At 41.1% G+C, this 10313-nt stretch overlaps 1 protein-coding gene across 1 annotated transcript in view; it reads right to left on the reverse strand.

Moving 5' to 3' along the window:
* The window catches only part of SLC6A1 (solute carrier family 6 member 1), a 269163-nt gene extending 268815 nt beyond the window's left edge, over positions 1–348 (reverse strand). Inside the window, exon 1 of the mRNA XM_077277620.1 lies at positions 209–348. The gene's annotated coding sequence lies outside the window, so the exon portion shown is untranslated. The remainder of the gene's footprint in view (positions 1–208) is intronic.
* Positions 349–10313: the final 9965 nt, after the last annotated feature.

Below are 10313 nucleotides of genomic sequence, written 5' to 3' on the forward strand. Positions count from 1 at the left end.
CCTGGAAGTCAAATGCACCGAGCTACAAAATGTGCGCCGGCTTCAGCTCCAAAATCTGGGTCCTGTCATTATAATTGCAGACATATACCCTCAGATAATATACGGGGACATAGTTCAGCATCAGAGTAAATGTTCTCTTTCAAATTCTTGGCAGGAAAATCATTTTTTCATTGCAAACTTTGTTTCCGTCTATTCTTGGAAATCCTACCTGATACAGATGTGCCTCTCTGGCCGGGGTTCATTTTTTGATCATTTCAGCTCCACACAGTAGAAATTCAGTTGTTCTCAGCACCAAATCAGCACAGCACAGCTCGAATTCAGAAGACTCAACCTCCACATCAAGACGTAGACACACCTCTCTCCATGTCATCTGCTACTCTCCAGCTCCCAGGAATAAATGAGAAGGACCTGAGCGGAATAAAATATGGAGACATTCTGCTACATTGTCTCACATCTGCCCGAGAACGTTCACTTGGAAGATTTTTGTACTTAAAATCCTGTATTGACATAAAAAATTAGGTTAAAGGAGCATTCAACGCTTTGTGGATAGAGGTCCTATATATAAACTAGAACTGACTGTGGAGGAGATGTTTTATTGATCAGAAAATGTATATTATATCATAATCAGATCATATTACACACAATATCCTAATAGTGTGTGACAAGTGATAAACACAGCAAGATTCCTACCTATGACAGAAAAACAAATAGACAGACAGATAATAGAGATACATACATAATAGATAAGTGATATATAATAGATAATAGATAGTTAATAGATAGATAGATGATAGATAGATAATAGATAAGTGATATATGATAGATAGATAATAGATAGTAGATAATAGATAAATGATGGCTAGATCGATAGATAGATAGATAAATAATAGATAGATAATAGATAGTTGATAGATAGATAATAGATAGATAGATACATAATAGATAGTTGATAGATAATAGATAGATAGATAGATAGATAGATGGATAATACATAGTTGATAGATTGATAAAAAAGCCAAAACATTGCACATAAATTGGTAAAAACAACAATTTTTTCACTGTCCCACATCTGCAGAGTTACCATTTTTCTTGGGTAGATAGCTAGGCAGGTAGATACATAGATAAATAAATAGATAGATAGATAGATAGATAGATAGATAGATAGATATTAGATAGATAATACACTGCTCAAAAATATAAAGGGAACACTAAATTCCCACATCCTAAATATCACTGAATGAAATATTCCAGTTGTAAATCTTTATTTATTTTATAGTGGAATGCGTTGAGAGCAGTAAAACCTAAAAACGATCAATGTAAATCACAACTAATATGCCATGGAGGTCTGTAGTTGGAATGATGCTCAAAATCAAAGTGGAAAATCAAATTGCAGGCTGATCCAACTTCAGTGGAAATGCCTCAAGACAAGGAAATGATGCTAAGTAGTGTGTGTGGCCTCCACGTGCCTGTATGACCTCCCTTCAACACCTGGGCATTCTCCTGATGAGCAATTCCTGGACAGTCTGTGGTTCAACATGACGTTGGTGGATGGAGTGAGACATGATGTCCCAGATGTGTTCAATCGGATTCAGGTCTGGGGAACGGGAGGGCCAGTCCATAGCTTCAATGCCGTCATCTTGCGGAACTGCTGACACACTTCAGCCACATGAGGTCTGGCATTGTCCTGCATTGGGGGAACCCAGGGCCAACCGCACCAGCATATGGTCTCACAAGGGGTCTGAGGATCTCATGTCGGTACCTAATGGCAGTCAGGCTACCTCTGGCGAGCACATGGAGGGCTCTGCAGCCCTCCAAAGAAATGCCACCCCCACCATTATTGACCCACTGCCAAGCTGGTCATGCTGAAGGATGTTGCAGACAGCAGATCGCTCTCCACGGTGTCTCCAGACTCTGTCACGTCTGTCACATGTGCTCAGTGTGAACCTGCTTTCATCTGTGAAGAGCACAGGGCGCCTGTGGTAAATTTGCCAATCCTGGTGTTCTGTGGCAAATGCCAAGTGTCCTGCACGGTGTTGGGCTGTGAGCACAACCCCCATCTGTGGACGTCAGGCACTCAGACCATCCTCTTGGAGTCAGTTTCTAACCGTTTGTGCAGACATATGCACATTTGTGGCCTGCTGGAGGTCATTTTGCAGGGCTCTGGCAGTGCTTCTCCTGTTCCTCCTTGCACAAAGGCTGAGGTAGCTGTCCTGCTGCTGGGTTGTTGCCCTCCTATGGCCCCCTCCACATCTCCTTGTGTACTGGCCTATATCCTGGTAGTGCCTCCAGCCTCTGGACACTATGCTGACAGACACAGCAAACCTTTTTGCACAGCTCGCATTGATGTGCCATCCTGGATGAGCTGCACCACCTGAGTCACTTGTGTGGGTTGTAGAGTCTGTCTCATGCTACCACGAGTGTGAAAGCACAACCAACATTTAAAAATGACCAAAACATTGTCCGGAAAGCATTGGCACTGAGATGTGTTCTGTGGTCCCCTCCTGCCGAACCGCTCCTTTATTGAGGGTTTCTTGACAATTGCCAATAATTTCTATCTGTCGTCTATTCCATTTGCACAACAGCATGTGAATATGATTGTCAATCAGTGTTGCTTCCTAAGTGGACAGTTTGATTTCGCAGAAGTTTGATTTACTTGGAGTTATATTCTCTTGTTTAAGTGTTCCCTTTAATTTTTTGAGTAGTGTAGATAGATAGATAATAGATAGACCAGGGGCAGACATAATAAATGTGCAGCCACACAGAAACTCAAGAGGTAAAGGGGCACAACCATCTGAAAAGCAAGTGATACTGTGCATTAGGGCGCAGACAGACGGTTGTTTGTCCTGTGCGGGGATCGCACCGCAGTGCACGGACTGGCCTGACACCTTTCCTGACTTGAGCATGACCAGAGCCATATTTGGAATTCATGCTGCCGTAGGCACTTTAAGTGGTCACACTCCGTGCTGATCAGTCAGACTAAGAGTATGTGCATACAGCGTTTTTTACTGGCAGATCCGCTCTGTAACCCATCTGAAAAAGTGCTAAATATATGCTAAAAAGAATGAACTCATATGCTGATGGCTAAAAGATGTTGGAAAAGATGACCAAAAAGAAGCAAAAAAAAGGTTACTTATGAATAAAATGACTATTATGTGTCTTGAAGCGTATTCCTGTTGAAAAACTCCACGGATTCACAGAAGTTCAAAAGAAACGTACACATACTATTAGACACCAGGATTCTTCTGCTGCGTGGGATGGATTCTAAAGCCTTATCTGCCTCTGCGGTCTCCAACTCAGGCCTGGCTTCTGGGATTGTTGCTTAGCACAGACGTCGGTCCCAGGATCTTGCACTGCTTTGTAGTGTCCATATGGTGACTGCTGGCTCTCCAGCTAAAGTCTATGGTAACCTGTCGTATACAGAGGCAGCCCTACCCTCTGGAGTCTAAGTCCAGAAATCATCTTACTGAGCATGTCCGTGATGTGGCACCGTCTCATTGGTGCTTGGACGTTGACTGCTCTGGTGATGTAGCAGCTCCGGATTGGCCCACGGGTGGTGCCCAGTCCGACTGGGCGTGAGTGTTTGGGGTGGAGCCTAGTGCATATAAGGCTTCCAGCAGCGTGTGTGTGTGCGTGTGCGTGTGCTACCATTCTGTTTGCTCATGTGTGTGAGTCATTTTTGTACCAGTGTCTGTGTGTCTAGGCAGGTGGTGTAGTGTGGGAAACCCCGCTTTGCTTAGAACTTGTTTCCGTTGTGTGTGCGGTTAGCACAGCTGAGTTACAGGGCAAGTCCAAACTCAGCCTAGACTTCCCTGGGAGAGCAATAGGGTACCACACCTAGCGTCAGATTTGCTTCTTATCATGTGATGTTTTGCAGAGTTTAGCACTTTGCTTACTGTTTGCTTATCGGCTCTGTCTGTATGCTTTTGTGTGTGTTCTGCATGGGTCAGTTGCGGGGCAAGCTCAACCCACCTGCTTTTCCCTGCGGGTTTAACAGGGTATTGCACAATTCTCATTTTTCAGTGCTGCTCGGCGGTTAGCTGAGCTTGGTACTTATATTTTCTGTGTCTCTCGGTGGTTAGCTGAGCTTGGTACTTATATTTTCTGTGCCTCTCGGTGGTTAGCTGAGCTTGGTACTTATATTTTCTAAGCTTGTTACTCTATCCCATTCGCTCTGTATGGTTTTATAGCAGTGTATTTGCTAGTTTTTTATCCGTCATTATTTACACTAGCATGGTAGACCCCGGGTTGTGATTGCATTTTATAATTTATTTTAATTTAGTGCAATCCGCCAACCCTAACACATACCATGAAAATGCTCATACCCTTCAGATAGTGGTTAAGACCCCCATACATAGACTAGATTTGGACAAACCCGCTGACACCAACAGATTCCGCTGACAGTCCAATATGTATGGGGGCCTCTGACTGACTGTCAGGGGAGATCAGAATCCAGTATGTCCGATTTTGGACTGTAGATCCTTTTGCTCTTTAAGTGATAAGCTGCTGCCAGAGATGTCCAACAGCGACTTTCGTAGAAAACATAGGAACTCTCGGCAGAGTGAGTAATCCTCTATATGGGAGACCAGGGTAAGATAGCTGTCAGATGAACGTTAGGACAGCTGTCTACAGTGTATGGGGTTTTAGTCAATTTCTTGTTCAGCTCACAGACATTTAGACAGTTGTATTTTTAGTCCAGCACACTATAATGTTTTAGTAAAAAGCCTCATAAATTAAAGGTTACAACATCTACATGGCCACATCACCACAACCACCATCAGTACATTAATACATCACCATAACCTCAGTAAGTGCAGTAAAACATCACCACAACCACTGTCAATACAGTGATACATCACCATCTAGTACATGAATAAGTTGCCATGCTTAGTACAGCAATCGATTGTAGTGTCAGGTCAGACCCAAATACAGTTGCATTAACCTACAACTCCCAGTTTGTCCCTAACAACGGTAAGCAGATGCTTGAAGTTGTTGTTACCAGTCATCATCAGACTGCAGACCACACAGGAATCACAGTATTGCTTGGTCCTAGGCAGGAACTTTATTAAACATTTAAAAATTAGCTTAACTTTTGGAAGATATCTTATCTTTTAGGTCCATTAATTTTCAGCAGGTTGGTGTGAGTCTGAAGTTGGCTTACTGTGGAGAACATGTATCACGGGGTGGGACCTGAGCCCCCATCGATTGCACAAAAGACCTCTTAGAAGTGCACAGCTCAGGAGACAGGACTATGACTTTCTACTCACTGGATCTACTCTGCACCGTGTGCATGATCTCCTTTCTCCTGAGCAGCGGTCCTATAGGAGGCCTTTATTTAGCAGCTGGTGGGGCCTCAGAAGTGGGTGACCCTCCAATCTGTTCATAACGGGTGTAAAACATAAAAAATATCCCCAAATTTTAGATACTTTTTTAAAGCGGATATCTCAAATTTAAAAGTTGTTCCCCAGCCCCCTTTTTACTCCTTTGCAGGCACCCATTTCTCTGCCATGCCAAGGTCAAAGCAAAGTACTGCAGTGTGCAGGAGCCAGGAAAGGCAAAAGAACACTGATGAGTGATGACATTTAGGTAAAGCCAGCACATGCATACTACCAAACTTTGTTCTGGCCTCGGCAGGTCATAGAGAAGTGTGGCTGCTCGGGAGTGCAATGGGGGACTCCATGTGAATGACATAGGACGTGTTATTCGCATGAAGCATGGAAGGAAGAGGGTAAATGTAAGAAGAGAGGAGGCGCAGGATCAAGACCAGAGACGCTTATTGGAATCGACTGCCCCATCTGTTCATATAAGAACAACTTTTTTTGTGCCTTTCTTAGAAGATAGGGGACATACTGGTGCTGGCCGTACTTTATATGGGGAAAACCTGGTGACAGGTTCCCTTTAAAGCCAGTACCTTTTCTTGATAGGGATATGTTGGTAAGAGCGAGCACAGTCTAACATCAGTTCACCTGTCTACGCTTCTGCACCTACATTACTGGAGCACAGCAGCGCGCTCCAAGTGTCATTTTGGGTGTGCGCACAATGTGGCAGTGGTCGCGTTTTGATACCTGGATCCTGTCTGCGCCTGCCACTTGGTTCACCTGGAAAGCAGCGAGGGAGCGACTTCAGATAATGTCTGTAAAGCGCTGCGGAATATGTTAGCGCTATATAAAAATAAAGATTATTATTATTATTAAGATTATTATAGTGAGGAAGGGGAAAGGCTTTGTGAAGAGGTGCCTGCTCACTTCAATGCCCTTCCTCCTCATTGAGTCCGCAGTCAAAAGTAGGCAGCAACCTGGCATCAGAATGCACCTGCTGTCACATTGTGTGCGCGTTCACACTGACACTCGTAGCGCTACTGTTCTCTAGCGTCAGGGTACAAGCACAGACATGTAAAGTTATTTCAGACAGCACTTACTCTCACCAAAGGACCTCTGTCAATTATAGCAAGGGAATGGCTTTAATATGCAAATAGGAGGGTGTAATGTTGCACCAAGGCATAAAATATTAAGGTAAAACTGTATATTCCTGGCCTAAATTCCCTCTATAAATGTGTATGCAAAATAATTGCCATTTTTGGGGGTGAAAAACTCCTTTTATATATCATCGTTCTCAGCAGCACATTGTCCTGTGTACACATGTGATGCTGAGAACAATGCTCAGGACGATCATGTTAACAATCATTCTGTGAACATGAAAATGAGGTCACTTCCTGCCTAAACTGGCTATTAAGCGACTGCTGATTGGCTTCACAAAGCAGGTAACGATTAGGAGCGTCTAACTCGTCTGTAGGAGCCAGAACTCTTATTGGTTGGTAGGAGATCAAATACTTATTTCTCACTGCAAAATGCAAATACATTTATATAATTTATACAATGTGATTTTCTGGATTCTATTTTTTATATTCTGTCTCTCAACGTTAAAATTAACCTACCCTTAAAAATACAGACTGTTCATGTCTTTGTCAGTGGGCAAACTTAGAAAATCAGCAAGGGATCAAATACTTATTTCCCCCACTGTACCTCCCATCCTCGACCTGTCCAGCTGCCACCTTACAATGGATGTTTGGATTGATAGCTAGATAATGGAGTGTTGCCATTTTTGGTGGATAGATACATAAACATTATGCATTTACTAACAATGAGCGATTCGATTTAGACCTCCGACAACTGCCAGACCTTTGCCAATTGTAGCTATGCTCAAGTAGTATGTGTTTGTCTTCTCTATACTCAGCTATATCCTGATCTCCGTTGACGACCTTGGAATTACCTTTTGATGATCTGTGTCTTGATTCGCTACCTTCCTGATACTCTGACCTTCGACTGTTTAGTGACTAGCTTTTTGTCTTTTCCCTCAGTCTATTAGAAGTCCTCTTGGTACTGACCCCGCACCTCTTCACTATCCTAGCTCATGAAGACCAAAAAGAAAAAGCCGAACATGTGGTCAAAGGGAAAGGTGGACTAATGATATAAATATAAAACACCTTTATTGGGACAAGAAAATGGTAAGTAGTAATACCGCGGCAACAGGGTGCTCACACAATTAATAAAACGGTAACATTATTACACAATAAAAAAAGGGTAAAACACTGAGAACACCAGGTAAGATATATAATATAATATATATATATAAATATATATATATAAATATATATATATATATATATATATATATATATATATATATATATATATATATATATATACGTGTAAATCAAATGAAATCAGAAAATTAATATGCAGTAATATATTATGCATTTATATAAATGCCACTTGCAAACAAAACAAAAGTATCTTATCTCATCCCACAAAAAAAGATTTAATTTAGTGTAAAACCAGAGGGAGGGGGACAAGGCACACTAGCCAGGAGCAGAAAAGGTAAATATATAGGTGGTGATCCAAAAAGTAAGTGGTCCTGGAGAGGGGTGTCTGGGCACAAATAATGATGGCTATGAAAGGTAAGAAGTGCTAAAAGGCAGATAACAGCGCGATGATGGGAAGAGAGAGGAGATTACCTGGTGGGTGGTAGGATGATACTGCGGCACACGCCCCGACGCGCGTTTCAGACCTTTATCATTCATGCTGACGTATTCAGTGAAGACAGACTTTTCCATTGCTGAGATAGGAGATAATAGTTTGCTTTTAAAATTCTATGGAGAGGGGAGGAGCTAGAGGCAGACAAAGACATTCTACTGCAAGTTCTCCATAGAACATTATGAGCACCATCTGTCATTTCATCTCAGTAAAGGGAAAATATGTATTCAGCGCAGCCAGATTTTACCTGTAAATTGAGAATTTTGAGAGTGAATGATCAGTTCAGGAAGAGAAAGAAGCTGGTTTCCTATTTTTTGGTGTATTATTATTAAATGTGACGGCGTTATTTTAGTGATCTTCTATCTCATGTCTAGCTGGTATGATTTGCAATAAAATATAATTAGTAATTCTTTCTCATTTTCATCCAATTTTAGATGGTCATTACCTTTAGGCACTAAATGAACAAATCTTAAACAAATACATTGCCCCGTTCCTTCATGATCACAGGTCTTCTACCTTGTTCTTGCCACATCATTTTTCTCACTTTCACACTATGTCAGATTCACAATGAATAACCTCCATTTTCCTCTCTCTTTCGTCATTTTATTAAACTGGAGTTGGAAGAATTGATTCTCCAGGTTTGAGATTTGCAGCGATTCCTGCTTGTCCAAATTCATGGAATGAAGGGAACCTGTAATGTTCAAAAATGCTATTTACCTGCAGATATAAATCCCGGATTCATCACTGACTTTGCACTTGTTTTTTTTTTCTATTTTTTTGTGCTTGTGCCTTGCTTTTTATTGCACCCAATTCATTATTCTATTTGCGCCTTTTCTGAAATCTATTTTATATGTTCTCATCTGTTTGATTTTTTCCATTTTGTAGGCTTAGTTTAGCGAATCAAGATGTTTTCGCCTGATTCATCATTTATGACTTTTTAAAAAGTCATAAAATTTGGCACAATTTCACTTGAGACGCGCCCTGGTGTACTTCTGAGTATGTCAAAATTTTGGCAAATTTTGGTGCCAAAGGTCACACAAGCAGTTCAAGCCAGGAAAAGAAAAACTTTTTTGACTTTGCACTAAACTTATGAATGGCTTGCACCATTTAAATGATTTTGGTGCCAAAAATGGCAACCGATACCATAAGACAAAAATGGAAAGTTACTTTAAAGAAGCACTACTCCCATCAAAGTTTGTATCCTTTTAATACATTGCAGTCATCATATTATACAGCACTTTGTACTTACAATTGCTCATTTTCTTCTTCTACCCAGGCAATATTTCTCTTTTCCATTATTTCTTAGACATCAAGTGATTAAAAATCCTTTTATGCTCTATGTAGAAACAGGAAGTCTATTTTCCCTGCATGAGTCATCATTAGAACTACAATCCCACATCACTGCAAAGTTCCTGGGTAGAAAGGCAAATGAGCAAATGTAAGTATACAGCGCTATATAATATGATTACTGTAATATACAGTATATTGATGATAAAATTTTGATGGGAGTGTTTTTTTTTTAAAAAAAACCTGATGAATCGAGGCCATGGAGTTAATCTGCAGTTAAATAGCGTTAAAATACTGTCTGACCATCTTACTGAATGCACGGCTACTGGGAGGAAATTCATTCATATAATCTAAGTAGCTGCTTATTTTCAGTCATAGGGGCAGTGCACAAAGCGGTTGTAATCATCACTCACTTTATTGTGAGCACAGCAATAATCACTCCCAGCACTTTGAATGACAGCTCGCTCTTCATATACAGTTATATGAAAAAGTTTGGGCACTCCTATTAATCTTAACCCCTTCATGACCGCGGGATTTTTCGTTTTTCCGTTTTCGTTTTTCACTCCCCTCCTTCCCAGAGCCATAAGTTTTTTATTTTTCCGTCAATTTGGCCATGTGAGGGCTTGTTTTTTGCGGGACGAGTTGTACTTTTGAATGACTCCATTGGTTTTACCATGGCATGTACTAGAAAACGGGAAAAAAATTCCAAATTCCGGTGAAATTGCAAAAAACATGCAATCCCACACTTGTTTTTTGTTTTTGTTTTTTTGCTAGGCTCACTAAATGCTAAAACTGACCTGCCATTATGATTCTCCAGGTAAGTATGAGTTAATAGACACCTAACATGACTAGGTTATTTGTCACCTAAGTGGTGAAAAAAAATTCCAAACTTTGCAAAAAAATAAATAAATAAAATTGCGCCATTTTCCGATACCCGTAGCGTCTCCATTTTTCGTGATCTGGGGTCGGGTGAGGGCTTATTTTTTGCGTGCTGAG

This window comes from Ranitomeya variabilis, chromosome 8 (assembly GCF_051348905.1).
Source record: "Ranitomeya variabilis isolate aRanVar5 chromosome 8, aRanVar5.hap1, whole genome shotgun sequence".
Lineage (NCBI taxonomy): Eukaryota > Metazoa > Chordata > Amphibia > Anura > Dendrobatidae > Ranitomeya > Ranitomeya variabilis.